Below are 21,740 nucleotides of genomic sequence, written 5' to 3' on the forward strand. Positions count from 1 at the left end.
TTTAGAATTTAAAGTAATGTTGATCATCTTACTTATGTGCCCTCTTATTTACAAACTTCTAAGCATCTTTCATCTTCAGTTATGTGCAATCCTTGGGTGAATTCAGAGTCAGGTTGGTTGTTTTGAAGAAGCACATATTCTAAGGCTCTTCGCTTACTTAGAGATTATTATATAGTAGATAGGCAGGGGGGAAAGGAATTTTTACTTTTTTCTGAAGCTCCTTAGAAAACCCTGAAGCCAGGGCATAGCTTGCAAAAATGTAGTTATATATTTGGCAGTGGGTTGGGAAGGATTTATCTACAGTGACTACTGTATTGACTACAATGTTAGAACTTCTAGTTTGTCTGCACTTAGTTCCAAACACATACACACACACACACACACACACACACACACACACACACACACCATTACTATTATTTAAAATATGAATTGACAAAGGCACCTCTTGTCCATAGGTCCCCATGGTAATGAGGCATCCGAGGGAAGAAAAAGGGTTCTACTCCAGGGAGGGGTTGACGAGAGCACATACATAGTATTGCTGTCTTCAGGCACATTATTAGATATTTCAATTTATGACTGCCCAGTTACATGAATGTAAAGTTTACACTTTGTAGGCTTAACTCATTAAACTCTTACTTAATAAAAAATACTTTTAAACAATAAAAATTCTCAAGAATATGAAGAGCTGTCTTCAGGCACATTATTAGATATTTCAATTTATGACTGCCCAGTTACATGAATGTAAAGTTTACACTTTGTAGGCTTAACTCATTAAACTCTTACTTAATAAAAAATACTTTTAAACAATAAAAATTCTCAAGAATATGAAGACAATGGATACTATCAATAATGTACGTTTTAGGGCAGGCATAATGGTTCATGCCTGTAATCCCAGCACTTAGGGAGGCCAAGGCAAGCAGATCACTTGAGTCCAGGAGTTTGAGTTTAGCCTGAGAAATATGGTGAAATCCTGTCACTACAAAATATATACACACAAAAAAAAACAGTGGGTCATGGTGGTACATGCCTGTAGTCCCAGCTATATGGGAAGGTGAGGTGGGAGGATCACTTGAGCCCAGGAGATTGAGGAGGCAGTGAGCCTAGCCGTGATCATGGCATTGCACTCCAGCCTGGGTGACAGAATGAGACTCTGTCTCAAAAAGTAATAATACTACTAATAATAGTCATATATGTTTTAGTGATCTGACAATCAATTTTATTTCAAGGCTTAAGGGAAAAACATTGCTATAACATTTTACAAAAAAAAAAAAAGCCTTATAAATCACCATTATCAAAAATGTACTTCAAATAACTATAGCACTTATGCCACTATAGTTAACAAACCTCAACTTAAATATATATTTGTCCTGAGAAATAATACGTGATGATATGAAAATATTACAAAGTATATTTTAAATACTGTTTGTATCATTTTATCCATACTTAATCAATTTCAATGTTTTTGTCTTTTACTGTCATTCAAAATGCAATAGTATATGCATATGACTATATTTAAGTAGATTCTAAATAAATTATGACAAATATGAAGGTATATTCAATTTTTTAAAATAAGAACAAATTATCCAAAAAACATGAATATGGCTTTTGAAATATAAAATCCAAATTTCTGGACAAGGCATAAAAGGGCTCCTCACCACCTGACCCTAAGGGGTGTCCAAGGATATCCTCAGAACATGGGTTTTCCCCCTTCTCCAGGTATGCAAAACCCTAGCCCTAACTTAAGGGATCAGAGGCAGAAAGCGTTGGGAATTTACTTAAGAGAAAGATCCTCATGCCCTAATCTCATAAACTCTAAATAATTATGTGTCTGGAGGATGGTCTAACAATCTGCTCTTTTAACAAGTACATTTTGAAAAGCACTGATTTAAGCACACTTATTATTCTTTATTTCTGAACCTTTACTTATGCCATTGCCATTGCTAAAAATATTATTTTTCTTATTGGGTGATATGGTTTGGCTATGTCCCCACTCAAATCTCATATTAAATTGTAGCTCCCATAATTTCTGTGTGTTGTGGGAGGGACCCAGTGGGAGGTAATTGAATAATGGGGGTGGGTCTTTCCCATGCTGTTCTCATGATAATGATTAAGTCTCATGAGATCTGATGGTTTTTTAAAGGGGAGTTCCCCAGCACATGTGCTGTTGCCGCTGCCATGTAAGATGTGACTTTGCTCCTCCTCTGCCTTCTGCCTTGATTGTGAGGCCTTCCCAGCCATGTGGAACTGTGTGTCTATTAAACCTATTTCCTTTATAATTACCCAGTCTCTGGTATGTCTTTATTAGCAGTGTGAGAAGAGACTAGTAAATTGGTACTGATAAAGTAGAGTACTGTTGTAAAGATACCCAAAATGTGGAAGTGACTTGGGAACTGGGTAACAGGCAGAGGTCGAAACAGTTTGGAGAGCTTAGGAAGATGTGGGAAGGTTTGGAACTTCCTAGAGACTTGTTGAATGGTTTTATAAAAATGCTGATAGTGATATAGACAATAAAATTCAGGCCAAATGGAGATGAGGAACTTTCTTGGGAACTGGAGTAAGATTACTCTTGCTATGCAAAGAGACTGGTGGCATTTTGCCCCTGCCCTAGAGATCTGTGGAACTTTGAACTTGAGAGAGATGATATAGGGTATCTGGCAGAATAATTTATTTATTTATTCATTTACTTTTTTATTATACTTTAAGTTCTGTGGGACATGTGCAGATTGTGCAGGTTTGTTACATAGGTATATACACATGCCATGGTAGTTTGCTGCATCCATCCCCTCCACCATCTATATTAGGTATTTCTCCTAATGCTATCTCTCCCAATTTCCCCACCCCCTGCTGCTATCCCTCTCCCTATTCCCCCCACTCCCCAACAGGCCCCAGTGTGTAATGTTCCCCTCTCTGTGACCATGTGTTCTCATTGTTCCACATCCACTTATGAGTGAGAACATGTGGTGTTTGGTTTTCTGTTCTTGTGTCAGTTTGCTGAGAGTGATGGTTTCCTGCTTCATCCATGCCCCTGCAAAGAACATGAACTCATCCTTTTTATGGCTGCATAGTATTCCTGGTGTATACGTGCCACATTTTTTTAATCCAGTCTATCAACCTAAATGGCAGAAGAAATTTCTAAGCGACAATGTGTTCAAAAGGAAACAGAACATAAAAATTTGAAAAATTTGCAGCCTGACAAAACAGTAGAAAAGAAAAGAAAAAAAATTTTTCTGGGGAGAAATTCATGCTGTCTGCAGAAATCTGCATAACAAGGAGTTAAATGTTAATCATCAAAACAATAAGGAAAATGTCTCCAGGGCATGTCCAAGATCTTCATGGCAGGCCCACCCATTACAAGCCAGGAGGCTTAGGAGTGAAAAATGGTTTTGTAGGTCAGGTCCAGGACGTTCCTGCTCTGTGCAGCCTATGAACTTGATGCCCTGCGTCCAAGCTGCTCCAGCTGTGGCTAAAAGGGGCCAACATACAGCTCAGACCATGGCTTCAGAGGCTACAATCACCAATCCATTGCAGCTTCCATGTGGTGTTGAGCCTGTGGGTGCAGAGAAGTCAAGAACTGAGGTTTGAGAACCTCCACCTAGATTTCAGAGGATGATAGAAACTCCTGAATGTCCAGGAAGATGTTTGCTGCAGTGGTGACACTCTCACTGGGAACCTCTGCTAGGTCAATGTGGAAGGGAAATGTGGGGTTGGAGCTCCCACATAGTCTGCACTGGGGCATTTCCTAGTGAAGCTGTGAGAAGAGGGCCAACATCCTCCAGACCCCAGAATGGTATATCTATCGACAGCTTGAACCATGCACCTGGAAAAGCTGCAGACACTCAAGCCTGTGAAAGCAGCCAGGAGGGGGCGCTGTACCGTCTAAAGCCATAGAGGTGGAGCTGCCCAAGGCCATGGGAACCCACCTCTTGCTTCAGTACAACCTGGATGTGAGATAATTTCGAAGTGCTAAGATTTGACTGCCTCATTGAATTTTGAACTTTTGTGGGGTCTGTAGCCCCTTCATTTTGGCCAATTTCTCCCACTTGGAAAGGGTGTATTTACCCAACATCTGTACTCCCGTTGTATCTAGGAACTAACTTGATTTCACAGGCTTATAGGCAAAGGCACTTGCCTTGTCTCAGATCAGACTATGAACTTGGACTTTTGAGTTAATGTTTAAATGAGTTAAGACTTTGGGGGACTGTTTGGGGAAGGCATGACTGGTTTTGAAATGTGAAGATGTGAGATTTGGCAGGGGCCAAGGGCAGAATGACATGATTTGGCTGTGTCTCTACCCAAATCTCATTTTGAATTTTAGCTCCCATAATTCCCATGTGTCATGGGAGGGACCTGGTGGGAGGTAATTTATTCATGCTGGCAGATCTTTCAGGTGCTGTTCTCATGATGGTGAATAAGTCTCACAAGATCTAATGGCTTTATTTTATTTTATTATTATTATTTTCTGAGATGGAGTCTCACTCTATAGCCCAGGCTGTAGTTCAATGGTGCGATCTGAGCTCACTGCAACTTCCACTCCCTGGGTTCAAGCAATTCACCTGCCTCAGTCTCCTAAGTAGCTGGGACTACAGGCACCCACCACGATGCCTGGCTAATTTTTGTATTTTTAATATTGACAGGGTTTCACCGTGTTGGCCAGGATGACCTCAAACTCTTGACCTCAGGCGATCCACCTGCCTCGGCCTCCCAAAGTGCTGGCATTACAGGCATGAGCCACCATCCCTGGCCCTAGTGGTTTCATAAATAGGAGTTTCCCTACACATGCTGTCTTGCCTGCTGTCACATAAGATGAGCTGTTGCTCATCCTTTGCCTTTTGCCATGATTGTGAGGCCTCTCTAGCCATGCAGAACTGTGAGTCCACTAAACCTCTTTCCCTTATAAATTACTCAGTCTTGGGTATGTCTTTATTAGAAGCATGAGGACAGACTAATACATTGTGCAATTAGTTCATAGTGATATATGAAGTCCAAAATCTACAACCTTCTTCTTTGCAACATTCCTTAAACCATTAAGCCTCAAGATGGATATGGCAATAATTTTGTCACCATCTGCATTCCATTAGCATTTTGTATGCATCTCCATTTTATTTCTGATCAAATTCCTCCACAAAGCATAAATCACTAGCCAGAAACATCACCTAGGAACTTGTTAGAAATGAAGAATCAAAGGCTCCACCCTAAATTTACTGAATCAAAATTTATTTTTAACAAGTTCCCAAGCTGATTCATGTGTACATTAAATTTTTGGAAGTACTTTCTTTCAAATTTCACAATAGCTGTTTTACTTTTTCTTTTCTTTTTTCTTTTACTTTTTTTTAAAGGTTTTATGTGTCTCTCCTCTGTAAACTAAGAATTTCTTCTGTACTGGGACTGAGTCTTAAAGGACATTACTTCAGCTTTTAGCACAAAACCAAATATAGTTATTACTCAGCATAAATCTGTTAAACACATAATTATGAAAAAAATATGATGCTACAAAAGAAATAGAAATGTAAACATGAAAGGGGAATAAAGATTAAAACAATACAAGAAAAAGGGGCATGTGGAAATGTAATACAGAAATTCATTATAAAATAAAGCATTTTCTGATGAAATTATTATTTTTATTTATTTTTTTGTTGCAAAGCAACCTACTACCAGTATTAATACTGCTTGGTAACTAAAAAATTGATATTTTGTTTTACACAGAGTTTCAGTGTCAAGAAAGTGTTTCACTACATTATAACTATCACAAGCCATTGCCATAGAAACATTAGTATATTATTAGCTTTTATGTTTAGTGATTTTAAAACATATTTGTAAAAGTTTCTTGAAAACCCAGGGCCAGGTCTATGGCTTTGATAATCCTGATATAGGGGCTCTAGAGCATGACTGGGACCCTTGGTGGAAGATTATGATGCATGCCATGTGGGGGAGCCCTTGGCTATAGATGCAGTTATACTTTGTTATAGGTTGAATTGTGGCCCCTAAAAAAATTTGAAATCCAAAAGAGTTAATTTTATGTGTCAACTTGACTGAGCTGAGGAATGCCCAGATAGCTGGCAAAACACTATTTCTTGGAGTCTCTGTGAAAGTGCTTTCAGAAGACTTCGGCATTTGAATCTATACACTGTGTAAAGAAGTCTCACCCTCACTAATCTGGGAGAACATCATCTAATTCTTTGAGGGCCTAATAACACAAATATCTGAAGAATGACGTCTGTGTGTTTCTTCTTTAGCTCAGACACCCATCTTCTTCTGCTTTCAAACATTGGAGCTCCTGGTTCTGAGGCCTTCAGACTCTGGACATCAGTGGTTCTCTTGGTTCTCAAGCATTCACATCAGGGGTGAATTACACCACCAGTTTTCCTGGTTCCCTAGCTTGCAAATGACATACTCTTGAACTTTTTGGCCTCCTCAATCACATGTGCCCAGTTCTCATAATAAATATCTATCTATCTATCTTTATCTAGCTCTCATATATCTATCATCTATATATCATCTATCTATCTTTCATCTATCTAGTTCTCATAATAAATGTGTCTATCTTCTTTCATCTATCATCTCTATCATTCATCTTTCATCTATCATCTTTCATCTCCATTTATTTATCTATCATCCATCACTTTCATCTATCTATCTTTCCTATCTATCTTCCTATCTATCTATCTATCTATCTATCTGCCTGTCTGCTGTTAGCTCTGTTTCCCTGAAAAGCCCTGAATAATACAAAGTTCTAACCCCTAGTACCTCAGAATGTGACCTTGTTTGGAAACAGGTTGTTGTAGATGTAGTTAGGATGAGGTCATAAGGGAATAGGGTATTCCCTTAATGCAATGTAGCTGGTGTTCTTACATGAAGAAAAGAGAAATATACACAGTGAGAACCCTGAGTGAAGATGGAGGCAGCGACTGAAGTACTTTGTTCACAAATCAAGGTTTGTGGCTGTCACCAGAAACCAAAAGTGAGGCATGGAACAGATTCGCTCTCAGAACTCTTAGAGAGAACCAACTCTGTGGAATCTTAATTTTGATTTCTACGATACAGAACTATAAGAGAATAAATTTCTGTCCTTTTAGGCTACTGAATTTGTAGTACTTTGTTGCAGCAGCCCTAGGAGACAAAGACATTGATATTTGTTCTAAACCAGTCTGAGTACCTCTTGTTCTTGTTGTCACATAGACCAGAAGTTCTCAAGCTTCAGTCTATATAACTATGAACATATTTGCTTGCTTGAAATTTCTGAACTTTATCCTATAGCAATAGAATCTGTAAGAGTGGATATTGGACATCTGCTCTCTTCTGATACAGCTGACCTGTGATTATTTTTTAAGGCATGAACTTGCTAGTCTGAAACCTATGAAGTATATTCCATTGAAGGTTAATGGGTAATTAAATATAGTAAATTGCATATCTTTTTGAATACCATAGCAGTAAGTGAAGTAAGGCTTTGAATCCACATCTTTCTAAGATCAAATTCTATGCAGTCTCTTCATTGTGGCAGAGCTTTTTCTTGAAGGTTATTTCTAGGGAAGGAAGGGTATTAGTGTCTTAAGTTTGTAAACAGAGAATGTGAATCATACAGAAATTTTCTTGTAGCAAGAGATTTTGTTGTTGATGTTTCGTAAGCTGGCTGCAGGAGAAAATGAACAGAGGAGAGTAACTGAAGTAAGCAACATCTTTTGTGAAAGTCTTGATGAGTTTGAGTGCACATACGTATGGGACAAGGGGAGAGTGCCTGTAGATGTAACTAGTTAAGATGAGGTATTGCTAGAATAGGGTAGGCCCTTAATCCAGTAGGGTAGGCCTTTTTCCTCTCTTATGCACAGAATCTAGCACCACTGTGGCAATATGTAGGATGTAGTAGCATTTGAAAACGTCTGAAGGTAGTATGGCATTGGCATTTTTATCAGGAGCACTAACAAAACTAGAAACATTGAAAGAAATAAACATCAGCCCTATTTCCCATTACTAATACCTAAGCTCAAATGTCACTTCATCAGAAAGTATATCCTTTATTGCTCTTTCTGAAGGAGGAACTACTGCTGTTATTCTAGCAAAGTAACCTTTTTCTTTATAACTTCTGTCTCTCAAGGGCTCAAAAGTATTTGCGAAATGATTAAATGAATAACCCAAGGAGCTAGATCAAGAGTGTATAAATACAGCAGTGGATTTTTATACATTGGGGTTACACTAGTATGTGAGACACGTAGTCTCTGATTTACTGGGTCCATGTTGGGTAATTCAAACAAGTAAATTTCCTTTAGATAGCATGTCTAACATATGTGGTATCATGGTTAATACTGAGTGTCAACTTGATTGGATTGAAAGATACAAAGTATTATTACTAGGTGTGTCTGTGAGGATATTGCCAAAGGAGATTAACATTTGAGTCAGTGGACTGGGAGAGGCAGACCAACCTTCAATCTGGGTGGGCACCATCTAGTCAACTGCCAGTGTGGCTAGGATAAAAGCAGGCAGAGGAATGTGGAAGGTCTAGACTGTCTAAGTCTTTTGGCTTCCATCTTTCTCCCATGCTGGATGCTTCCTGACCTCAAACATTGGACTCACAGTGGTTTGCTATGAGCTTTTGGGCCTTCAGCTACACAGCAAAGTCTGCACCGTTGGCTTCCCGGCTTTTGAGGTTTGGAGACTCAGACTAGCTTCCTTGCTCCTCAGCTACCAAACGGCCTATTGTGGGACTTAACCTTGTGATCATGTGAGTCAGTACTCCTTAATAAACCTCTTTAATATATATATATATATATACATCTCCTATTAGCCCATTCCTCTAGAGAACCCTAATACAAATGCTTTAATAGAAGAAATAGAAAAATTGTGTGGCAAGCACATAGTTGTGGAATTAAACCAGACACAGATGGAATCAGAAAAAGAAAACTTCCAAGAAATGGAAGGCATGAAATGTTTAAGAACTGTATAAGTGAAAAATGTGAGGGTGTGATTGTGACTGTGTGTTTGTGTACATCTGCACATGTGTATTTTGTGGTTATATCAGTGGTGGGGATAGGGCATAGCTAGAGATAATAAGAGGAGATATTCTACCTCAATAGTTAGCAGTGGCATACAGACTATGATAAAATATATTTTTAATTCATTTACTTGGAAAAGAAAAGATTAAAAAGCTTGACAATATCAAGTGTTGCAGCAGATATGGATCAAAGGCATCTTACATACTTCTTGTCAGGATGTAAATTGGTACAACCATTTTTAAAAACAAGCATTATTGGCGGGGAGAGAGATCCAAGATGGCTGATGATTAGCAGCTCGGGCACGTACCTCCCAGTGAAAGCGCAAAGAACGAGAGGACGCCACACTTTCAGACGAATATTTGTTGCTCACGGACCAGGAGATTCCCAGTGGAGGAGCCCCACGGGTCGCCAGGGTGACTCTTGTGGCCGGCGTGGTGGTTTTGCTGGTGCCTTAGCACGCCAGTTCTTGGTGCAGAGTCCGGAGATTCCCGGGCAGAAAAGCACCATCAATCTTAACACCACTGTTTTGGCCGGCTCAGTGGATTGCTCAGATCTCGGCGCAGGGAATCAACAAGTTGGACGTCAGAGACCCAGTTAGAAAGCTGGTAATTATAAAGACGACAGACGGACAAATATATAATGAAGGGAAGAAACCAGCGTAAAAAGGTAGAGAATATTCAAAATCAGAATGCCTCTCCCTCTACAGGGGATTGCAATTCCTCATCAGTAACGGAACAAGGCTTAATTACACGTGTGTTCCAATAACAGAAGCAGGTTTCAAAATGTGGGTGATGAGAAACTTCTGTGAATTAAAAGAACTTGTTCTAACCCAATGCAAAGAAACTAAGAACCTTGAAAAAAGGTTTGACGAAATGTTAACGAGAATGGACAATTTAGAGAAGAATATAAGTGAATTGATGGAGCTGAAAAACACAACACGAGAACTTCGCGAAGCATGCACAAGTTTAAACAGTCGAATTGATCAAGCAGAAGGAAGGATATCAGAAGTCGAGGACCAGCTCAGTGAAATGAAACGAGAAGACAAGAATGCAGAAAAAAGGATGAAAAGGAATGAGCAAAGTCGCCAGGAAATATGGGACTATGTGAAAAGACCTAATTTACGTTTGATAGGTGTACCTGAATGTGACGAAGAGAATGAATCCAAGTTGGAAAATACTCTTCAGGATATCATTCAGGAAAATTTTCCCAACCTGGCAAGGCAGGGTAATATTCAACTCCAGGTAATACAGAGAACACCACAAAGATATTCTTCAAGAAGACCAACCCCAAGGCACATAATCGCCAGATTTATTAGGGTTGAAATGAAGGAGAAAATACTAAGGGCAGCCAGAGAGAAAGGTCAGGTTACCCATAAAGGGAAACCTATCAGACTTACAGCAGATCTCTCAGCAGAAACCCTACAAGTCAGAAAAGAGTGGGGACCAATATTTAACATCCTTAAAGAAAAGAACCTTCAACCCAGAATTTCCTATCCAGCCAAACTAAACTTTATGAGCGAAGGAAAAATTAAATCTTTTGCGAACAAACAAGTACTTAGAGAGTTCACCACCACCAGGCCTGCTTTACAAGAGCTTCTGAAAGAAGCACTATACATATAAAGGAACAACCAATATCAGCCTTTCCAAAAATATATCAAAAAGCAAAGAACTTTAACACAATAAAAAATTTACATCAACTAATGGGCAAAACAGCCAGCTAGCATCAAATGCCGGTATTAAACCTATATATATTTTAATTGGATAAAAAGCCAAAACCCATCGGTATGCTGCATCCGGGCCCATCTTACATGCAACAATACATAAAGACTCAGAGAGAAGGAGGAAGATTTACCAGTCAAACAGAGAGTAAAAATAAACTAATAAACAAAAAGAAGGAGATGCAATTCTCACCTCTGATAAGGTAGACTTTAAAGCAACAAAGATCAAAAGAGGCGAGGAATGACATTACATAATGGCAAAAGGATCAATGTAACAAGAAGAGCTAACGATTCTATAGATCAACGAGATAGAAAATTAACAAGGATATTCAGAACTTGAACTCAGACCCGGAACAAGTAAACTTAATAAATATTTATAGAACTCTCCACTTCAAATACACAAAACATACATTACCACCTCACACCTATTCCAAAGGTGACTATATAGTTGGAAGTAAATCACTCCTCAGTAATCGCATAGCATTTCATAGGTTTAAATTAAATATTGGTTGGCTGTTTGTTTGTTATCTTCTTCCCTCATTCCTTCCTGACTACATCATTAAGTATAATTATCAGTATAAAAGAGGTTTTCAATACCCATTACTAAATTGCATTCTAGCCTGGGCAAGAAAGCAATACTCCCATTCTCTCTCCCTCTTTCTTTTCCTTTTCCCTCCTCCCCATTCTCTCTCTCTCTATCTCTTCCTTTTTCCTCCTTCCTATTCTCTCTCTCTCTTTCAAAAAAAAAAAAAAAAAAAGAGAAACCTTAAGGCATTCCCTTTAAAAAAAAAAAAAAAAAAAAAAAGCATTATTTTGTGACAATATTCAGTCGTATTTGCTCTGAAAAAAATGTTGGATGCTTCCAAAATTTAAATTCACTATTAAAGGGCAAATATATTTTCATCATTGAGAGTATATAAATAGATGTACCAGAGAAGACTGCACTCCTTAAATGTGTACACTGTCAAAAACATTTTATAAAATTTAACACACTCACACTATATCCAGGCAATTTTAATTTGGGGTACATATCCTCTCCCCCAAAATTCTTACATATATCCAATGGCAGACAGATACAGGTATTTTTGTAGCACTGCTGTTCATATGGAAAAATGATAAAGTGAGTCATGAAAAGAGGAAGATTATTAATTTAATTCTATATACCTGTGGTCCAGTGAATGGGAAAAATTATGCAGGGACTTGTAGTGATGGTAAGTAAACTGTATAATCTGTGTTGATAATCTTGACTTAAAAGCAGTGGAAATAAAGATAAGGAGCAAGACAAGAAAGAAACAATAATCAGGTATGATTTGTAGGATTTAGTGACTGATTGGTTATTGGGGGTAATAAAGGAGTCTAAGTGACTCAACGGGCCAACTCCTTCATGTTGATGCCACCTATTGTGATCTTAGATACAAGAAAGGAAGCCAATTTAGGCAATGAAAAGAGGAGAGATACTAATTTTGAACTGTATAATATAGCATTCATATCACCATTAGCTAGTCTCACATATCCTACAGTCATTTGCAGGAGACTAGGTATTTAATGTTTCTTTGGGTGCTTAGTAGTTTATTATACCAAAAAAAAAATTGGCATATTATCTTGGGTTTTTACTTCTACATTCTATTTAAAAGAGAGGCACAGACAATCACCATGGTATCCCTTGCAACATGGCTTAATATTTTTGAACATAAAAATAGATTGTCTGTCCATTTATTTCAAAATGAGAGAATTTGTTTTCTGTTGCTCTTGCCACTGTATATTCATAGATCACTTTTTAAAGCTTTCTTAACATTCCTGACACTTCAAAAGAGGATATTATCCCAAGTTGGCACTCAGTTTAATCTGCATATGGGGTGGTTTGTTTTTCTCTTTTTGATCCTTGAAGACTTTCATTTGTCTCTCCCATATGGCAAAAATGGGTACATATTTTGTGAGCATCTGCAAGGCAATATTTAATATCCTCACATTGCTAAGAAATTATGTTCAAGCTGACACATGTTTGCACAACCAATGTAGTTAAACCGTGTAATGTCACTGTGCCCGAACAGAATAAGAATCAATTGTCATTTTTGTTGAACATTAAAAATGTTACGATGCTCTGTAATTCACTGTGGAAAAGACTGCATATTAATTAATTTATTTCAGCAAATTCATTTTACCATGTAACATTTCTTTTTTCCTATTTGATCAAAATGTTCATCAGGAAAAAAATAGAATCAGGATGAATGTAGATATGCAAAATAATATAATATGTTATCACAGATGACACCATGATCTTTATGTTTATATGGCACGTTCACACCAGATGCAACTCTAAATTCTTGGGTGTAGCAATTTTGAAATTTTTTAAACTTGATAAACAACACACTCATTTTCCCTTATGCTTTTTGTTCAAAATATTTTTGACTACATTTGTGGTATCACCTTTAGAGTTAAATTATATTCCACATAAGGAAATAAGTAACATTGGTCTATGCTTTCACACCAAAACTGTATTGCCCAATGTGAAACACAATATTTTGTTACATTGGCTCTGAGAAAATTGTAAATGCTTCCAAAATTTAAATTCATCATTAAAAGATAAGTGTGTTTTCACCATTGAGAGCATATAATTTGATGTGCCACCAAAAACTGCAGTCATTTAGATGCAAAAATTCTCAAAAGTTTTAAGCATAATCTGTTGCATAGCATTAAATTAATATTTTGTATACCAAGTTAAATATAATACTCATGATATTTCCTCCAGAAATTTCTCTACTGTAAATAATGCAGAGATGACTAAACATTGCTGTTAAAATCTTAATTTTATTCCTCTAATCTAAGGATCATAATTTTTCTGAAAAGGGCCAGATAGTGAATATTTTAGACTCTGTGGGCCATATTGTTTCTCTGTGAACTACTCAGTGCTATTGTGGGAGCAAGGAAGCAGCTATAGACAATAAGTAAACAAATTGGTATTACCGTTCCAATAAAAATTTTAAAAACAGGCAGCAAGGTCTGTGAATCATGGTTTGCCAATCCCTGCTCTAATCAATTGTAGTTATCTATTGCGTAGATATAACACATGCTTTTTACCTTCTTATGAATAATTAGTAAAATAATGGAATCAAAAGTTCAACATAACTAAGGGATGTAATGAGCATTGCATAGAATATGCACAAAGTTAAATGTAATTGTTAGAACTGAGAAAATATCCTCTGTTTATTGAAAAAAAGGTTTCAATTCATCTTCACAATCATCCCATAAATATTTATTGAGTGAATAGCAAATATAATCCCTTATAATAGGAACCAGAGAAACAGTGATAGGAAAAATAAGATATGGTTCCAGTCTAAGTGAGTCTGAATTTAATGCTTTGAAGAACACACCTGTGTGCTTTGGGGGAGTATCCTCCACTGTGAGAGGTAAAAGAGTTAAACGAAGATCACAAAGGCTTATTTTTTTTCCACCATTTTAGGCCTCTAAATCTTTCCTAAGTAATAGATTGAACTGTTTATTACAGGAACAAATAAGAAAGGAATAAAAGAAAACAAAATACCATGAATCAATAACAGAGTTGCAGTATGAAAGTTCATAGAATTTGCTCAAAGTCATGCCTAAAGTGGCAATGGCAATCATGGAAATTCATATTGCAGCATGACTTCCCAATAGTGTAGGTTCTAGTCTATTTCAATGCAGCTTTGTTGCTATAATAAATTAGAAATAAGATGCAGATAACATATTCCAAGATCCCTAGTAGATGTCTGAAGACATGGATAGTACTGAACCAAAAGGACATAGCTCAAATATATGCCCCACCAAAGATACCAAATTGTAATCCCCAGTGTTGGAGGTGGACCTAGTAGAAGGTGCTTGTGTCCAGGGAGCAGATCTCTCCTACCTTGGTGCTGTCCTTGAGATGGTAATTTCTTGAGAGATCTGCCTTTTCAGAAGTGTGTGGCACCTCCCGTGCCACCTATCTTGCTCTGGCCATGTGAGATTCCTGCTCCCCCTTTTCCTGCTGACATGATTTTAAATTTCCTGAGTCCTCTCCACAAACAGTTGCAAGCATCATGCTTCCTATAGAACCTGTAGAACAATTATCCAATTAAATCTTTCTTTTGAGTTATCCAGTCTCAAGTATTTTTTATAGCAATGCAAGAAAGGCCTAGCACACCTATATACAATAGTTTATATTTTCTATACATATATAACTATTATAAATTAAGCTAGGCACAGTAAGAAATTAATAAAACTGATAATCATTATAACAATATACTGTAATAAAAGTTATTTGAATATGGTCTCTCTCTCAAAATATGGTATGACTCTACTTACCCATCTTCTTGTGATGATATGAGATGATAAAATGCCAATGTGATGAAATAAAGTGAGGTGACTCATATAAGCATTGTGACCTATTGTTAGGCTACACTGATCTTGAACACAAGCACTGCAATCCTGGACAGTGATTCTGATAACCAACGGGGCTACTAAATGATGAACCAGAAGGTAGCATGTACAGTGTGGAGACATTTGACAAAGAGATGATTTATGTGCCAGATGAGAGAACGTGGCTTTCACCATGCTACTCAGAATACCATACAATTTAAAAATTATGAATCATTTATCTCTGAAATTTTTCAGTTAATATTTTCAAACCATGGTTGACCATATGTAACTGAACCTGGGGAATACAAAACTGGGGTAAGCAAGGACTACTATAATTGTTTTGGAGCATCTACTATTTAGTAAAGATACTACAATGAAGTCTCTATACATTATCTTCCTAATTCTAAACAATAATCATCTTAAGAGCTTGTATCCTGAGACTTTGCTGAAGAAAATCAATGGGCAGAAATCACAAGCATTTCTATACACCAATAACAGACAAACAGAGAGCCAAATCATGAGCAAACTCCCATTCACAATTGCTACAAAGAGAATAAAATACCTAGGAATACAATTAACAAAGGATGTGAAGGACCTCTTCAAGGAGAACTACAAACCACTGCTCAAGGAAATAAGAAAGGACACAAACAGATGGGAAAACATTCCATGCTCATGGCTAGGAAGAATAAATATTGCAAAAATGGCCATACTGCCCAAAGAAATTTATAGATTCAATGCTATCCCCATCAAGCTACCAATGACCTACTTCACAGAACTGGAAAAACACCACTTTAAACTTCATATGGAACCAAAAGAGAGCCCACATAGCCAAGACAATCCTAAGCAAAAAGAACAAAGCTGGAGGCATCACGCTACCTGACTTCAAACTATACTACAAGGCTACAGTAATCAAAACAGCATGATACTGGTACCAAAACAGAGATATAGACCAATGGAACAGAATAGAGGCCTCAGAAGTAATGCCACACATCTACAACCATCTGATCTTTGACTAACCTGACAAAAACAAGCAATGGGGAAAGGATTCCCTGTTTAATAAATGGTGTTGGGTTAGCCATGACAGAAAGCTGAAACTGGACCACTTCCTTACACCTTACACTAAAATTAACTCCAGATGGATTAAAGATTTAAACATAAGACCTAACACCATAAAAACCCTAGAGGAAAACCTAGGCAATACCATTCAGGACATAGGCATAGGCAAGGACTTCATGAATAAAACACCAAAAGCATTGGCAACAAAAGCCAAAATAGACAAATGGGATCTCATTAAACGTAAGCGTTTCTGCACAGCAAAATAAACAAATGTTTGCAATCTACCTGACAAAGGGCTAATATCCAGAATCTACAAAGAACTAAAGCAGATTTACAAGGAAAAAACAAACAAACCCATTCAAAATTGGTTGAAGGATGTGAACACACACTTTTCAAAAGGAGACATTTATGAGGCCAACAAACATATGAAAAATGCTCATCATCACTGGTCATTAGAGAAATGCAAATCAAAACCACACTGAGATGCCATCTCACGCCAGTTAGAAAGGCAATCATTAAAAAATCTGGAGACAACAAATGCTGGAGAGGATGTGGAGAAATAGGAACACATGTACACTGTTGGTGGGAGTGTAAGTTAGTTCAACCATTGTGGAAGACAGTCTGGCGATTCTTCAAGGATCTGGAACTAGAATACCATTTGACCCAGCAATCCCATTACTGGGCATATACGCAAAGGATTATAAATTGTTCTATTATAAAGACATATGCAAACATATATTCATTACAGCACTGTTTACAATAGCAAAGACCTGGAACCAACCCAAATGCCCATCAATGATAGACTGGACAAAGAATGTGTGGTACATATACACCATGGAATACTATGCAGCCATAAAAAAATGATGAGTTCATGTCCTTTGCAGGGATATGGATGAATCTGGAAACCATCATTCTCAGCAAACTGACACAAGAACAAAAACTAAACACTTCATGTTCTTACTCACAGGTGGATGTTGAACAATGAGAACACATGGGTACAGGGAGGGGAAGGTCACACACTGGGGTCTGTTGGGGGGCTGAGGGCTAGGGGAGGGACAGCTGGGGGTGGAGAGGTTGGGGAGGGATAACATTGGGAGAAATGCCTGATGTGGGTGACAGGGTGATGGAGACAGCAAGGCACCATGGCATGTGTATACCTATGTAACAATCCTGCAAGATCTACACATGTACTCCAGAACCTAAAGTACAATAAAAAAGAAAGAGCTTGAAATTATATTTCACATTTTGGCACATGTAGAAACTAAACATAAAGAAAAAAACATGTTGGTCAATCAACTAATAAGAACGAAGTCAGATAAGGACTCAAATCTTTCCACCTTACAAATCTGTGGTGCTTTTGTTTTATATAAATATATATATTTTTATTCTTTTTTTTTTTTTCCTGAGATGGAGTCTTTCTCTGTGGACCAAGCTGGAGGCCAGTGACATGATTTCGGCTGACTAACTTCTGCCTCCCGGATTCAAGCAATTCTCCTGCCTCAGCCTCCCAAGTAGCTGAGATTGCAGGTGTGTGCCACAGTGCCTAGATAATTTCTGTATTTTTAGTAGAAATGGGGTTTCATGATGTTGGCCAGGATGGTCTCAAACTCCTGACCTGCTGATCCATCCACCTTGGCCTCCCAAAGTGCCGGGATTACAGGCGTCAGTCATTTTCATTATAACTTGATGTGCATAGGAAATCAAATTAATAGCAACATGAGATTATAGGTACTATTATGAAAATAGCAATTAAAAAAAATTTTTAAACTCTAATACTTGGCTTGTACTAAACAGCATACATCATGTCCCTTCTCTTATCTATTTGAAAACATTTGCTGGAATATATCTGTTTAAGTGTGACTTTTCTATCCTCTTTTGCAAATAGTTTTAATAACTTCTCAGTTACAAGAGTAAAATATATATTTCATATAAAAGGTTAATATCAACAACAAGTCATTGTGACTGTCTAGAGAACAGTTTGCTCAGCTATAACACAGAAAGAGCATGCCACTTACCTACAACAGAATAGTTTTTTTTCCTCTGGATTAGAAGCTACGATTTATTAATACATTGTCTTATTGAGAGAGAATAACATTTCATATAGAGATGAACTGGTACACAAAATATGAGCATAACTAACAAAAAAAGCCTCATTCATCAGATCTAAGGGTTTCATTCAGAACTACTGTTTGAGACCTACATGACTGAAGTTGTCAATTAAAAAGTCCTCAGTTGCAAGACTAAATGCAAAATAAACTGTTCATAAATTCTGTGCTTCTGTTGATAAAGTTATTTCTTATAAAGATGTGGGCTGATAATTCTGATAACCATATATGTGTATACTGGCTTTGACAAGTAAATGGATAATGTAGGAGCCAGGTTTCTTGCTGTTGGAGTAGGAATTTAGAGATAAGAAAGGGGAACCATCTGGAATCATGCATATGTAATAAGTCACGCCAGTTAGAATGGCAATTATTAAAAAGTCAGAAAACAACAGATGCTGGCAATGACACGGAGAAATAGGAACACTTTTACACTGTTGGTGGGAATGTAAATTAGTTCAACCATTGTAGAAGACAGTATGGTGATTCCTCAGGATCTAGAACCAGAAATACCATTGGACCCAGCAATCCCATTACTGGGTATATATCCAAAGGATTATAAATCTTTCTACTATAAAGACACATGCACACGTATGTTCACTGCAGCACTACTTACAATAGCAAAGACTTGCAACCAACCCAAATGCCCATTAATGAAGGACTGGATAAAGAAAATGACACATATATATTATGGAATACTATGCAGTCATAAGAAATAATGAGTTTATGTTCTTTGCAGGGACATGGATGAATCTGGAAGACATCATTCCTAGACAAACGCCACATGTTCTCACTCATAAAGAGAGTCAAATGATGAGAACACATGGACATTGGACACAGGGCAGGGAACATCACATGCTGGGGCCTGTCGGGGGTGGAGGGCAAAGGGAAGGAAAGCATTAGGACAAATACCTAATGCATGTGGAGCTTGAAACCTAGATGATGGGTTGACGGATGCAGCAAACCACCAAGGCACTTGTATACCTATGTAACAAACCTGCACGTTCTGCACATGTATCCCAGAAATTAAAGTAAGATTTTAAAAAAGAAACAAAGGTGGGGGGGAAAAAGTCATGTTAGAAATTACACTCAATTTGATGTGATGGAAATGGCAATTCACCTCTGTGGCCTTCCCCCTAAAACATACAAGTCTGCTTGAACATCAGAACAACAGCAGACATAGCACAATTGAGATAAATTCTACACAATATCTGACTAGTTCTATTCAAAACTGTCAAGGTCATCAAAAACTAGGAAAGTCTGAGAAGCTGTTACAGTTAAGAGGACCACAAGGAGACAAGATAACTAAATGACTACGGTATTTTAGATGGAATCATGGAACAAAAAAAAGAAGAACTGAAAAAAATCTGTAGTTTACAGATTTCAGTTTGTAATAATGAATAAATATTCATCCATCAATTGTCTAGCAATGGCATTATCCTAAGGTTAAGATGTGAATGGTAGGAGAAACTAAATCTGAGGTATGTGAGAATTCTTTGTGCAGTCTTTGCAGTGTTGCTATATTTTCATAATTGTTGTGTAACAAAATTTTATTTAAAAATATTCCTCTACCTAATTCTCACAGTATTTAATTCACTTAGCTCCTGGATTTACTAAATGAGAATACACTGGACAGGAATCTCACAATATAAAAGCTTTTCCAGTTATGCTAATAAATTGCCACATTTATGTTAATTTTTCAGGGCCTCAAAGTAGTTTAAGCCTGGGAATAAGAACAAAAGTTTAGGAGCCTAATAAAAATGGTTTAAATGTAGCTTTTCTTTTTCTATTTAAGTGAACTTCAGTTAAGTAAGTTAAATAAAGTCTCTAATCCTTACTTTCCTACTATATAAGAAGTCCACACTTTAATACAATAATGTTGAGCCAAGTATTTTTAACTCACACAAAGTCAAGTGCATGATCTCTGAAAACTAATAAACTGACAGAAGAAACATTAAACATTGTAACTTGCCTCCCATTCCACTCAATGTGAGATTTTACCAAAATAATCATTGAAGGGCAACCACATCTTTAATTGTAATACTGGTGCTTTAACATATATTTTTTTCATACAAAGCAAGTAAACTAGTTTATCTGGAGTTCAAATAAATGATAATCTGACCAATATCAAAAACCAGCTGTAAGGATTCTTGGAAAAACTTTTCATTCATCTCCCACATGGCACCTAAGGTATCTTCCAGAGAAATTTTGACTTTATAAAATTTCCACCTTACTTACTAATGAATCCTTGTAGAATAAATAATTCCATTATTCCCACTATATCAACCTAATAGAATAGTGACCAAAATTCAAGGAGAAAATGCTTTTACTGTACTTAGTGCCAAAGATTTAGTAAGTACTCAAACTCTAACCTCTACTGAGAGAAATAATAGAAGCTCCTGCTAGCTTAAGAACATCCTATTGTTATCAGTAAGAAAATTAGGGTAAATCAGTAAAGTCTTCATGTTTCCTTCATTATTAAACATTAATGGTTTGATCATCCTATTCTAATGGTAAACCCTGCAATGTTTAATGCCTCTCATCAGTTTGAGCTTTTGTTGCACATGCACAAAACAAAATATTATTTTGATCACATTATATTATACTTTTCATATTTGCTTTATCTAAAATAAGTTTACTATTTAGAAGGTTATGTTATTAAAATATTATTTACCTAGAGCAATTTTTTTCTTTATTTTAGGGCAAATGATGCAGAAGACAAATCTCTTTGAACTATGCTATATATGGCTATATAATGTACACAAAATTATCATAATTTATAATATTATTGGTATACAGTCAAGAATAATGCATCATTTTAATATCATTGTCTCTTTTTGAATAGTTGTAATAACTTATTAGACATGTTATTTTCACCACTTTTTATATTACAAAGAAAATGTTCTTTCTTGAGCTTTCACCCACAAGGGCAGGTTTCATTGCTTTCATGAATATAGCATAATGGAGCTGGCATTTCAAGATCCATTTTGAAGTATAATGAATATTTCCCCAGCATAAAGTATTTTACAATATATAACCCAAGAGAAAGAGTTTGTCCTCAGTTCCCCTATCAGATTTAACTGAGTATGGCTATGAATGACAATGATTTATTTCCAAGGTTGACAAACAGCACTGACTGCCGTTTTGTAAGAGATTGCTTATTTGGCTACTCTCTCACAAGAGACTCTTTGTTTCCCAGGGAGTTTGTTTTTAAAAATGTTTAATTATCTGTATAAGTAAAAGGTTGATAATAATTAAACAGAAGATTTAGATCCCCTTGTAAAACTTCCACTGTAAAAAATTCTGATATTATCCTAGTCTAGATATTACAAGGACAACTGAAAAAAGCAGTTTAGACTTGCCATGGATTAATTATGGTTAATTGTAAACAATTTAAATCAGGTTATCTTACAGCTGTGGGTATAAAACCAGAATTTTTATTGTTGGAAGGATGAAAAAGAATACAATTCCTACCTGTTAGTGAAGATTATAATCTGATGTGTA

General features: G+C 36.8%; 1 pseudogene; it reads right to left on the reverse strand.

The window, feature by feature from the left end:
- The window catches only part of LOC105718786 (zygote arrest protein 1-like), a 783,937-nt pseudogene that overhangs the window by 153,546 nt on the left and 608,651 nt on the right, over nt 1-21,740 (reverse strand).

The sequence above is a fragment of the Aotus nancymaae genome, unplaced genomic scaffold (genome assembly GCF_030222135.1).
Source record: "Aotus nancymaae isolate 86718 unplaced genomic scaffold, 86718_ANA_hifiasm-v0.15.2.pri h1tg000003l, whole genome shotgun sequence".
NCBI lineage: Eukaryota > Metazoa > Chordata > Mammalia > Primates > Aotidae > Aotus > Aotus nancymaae.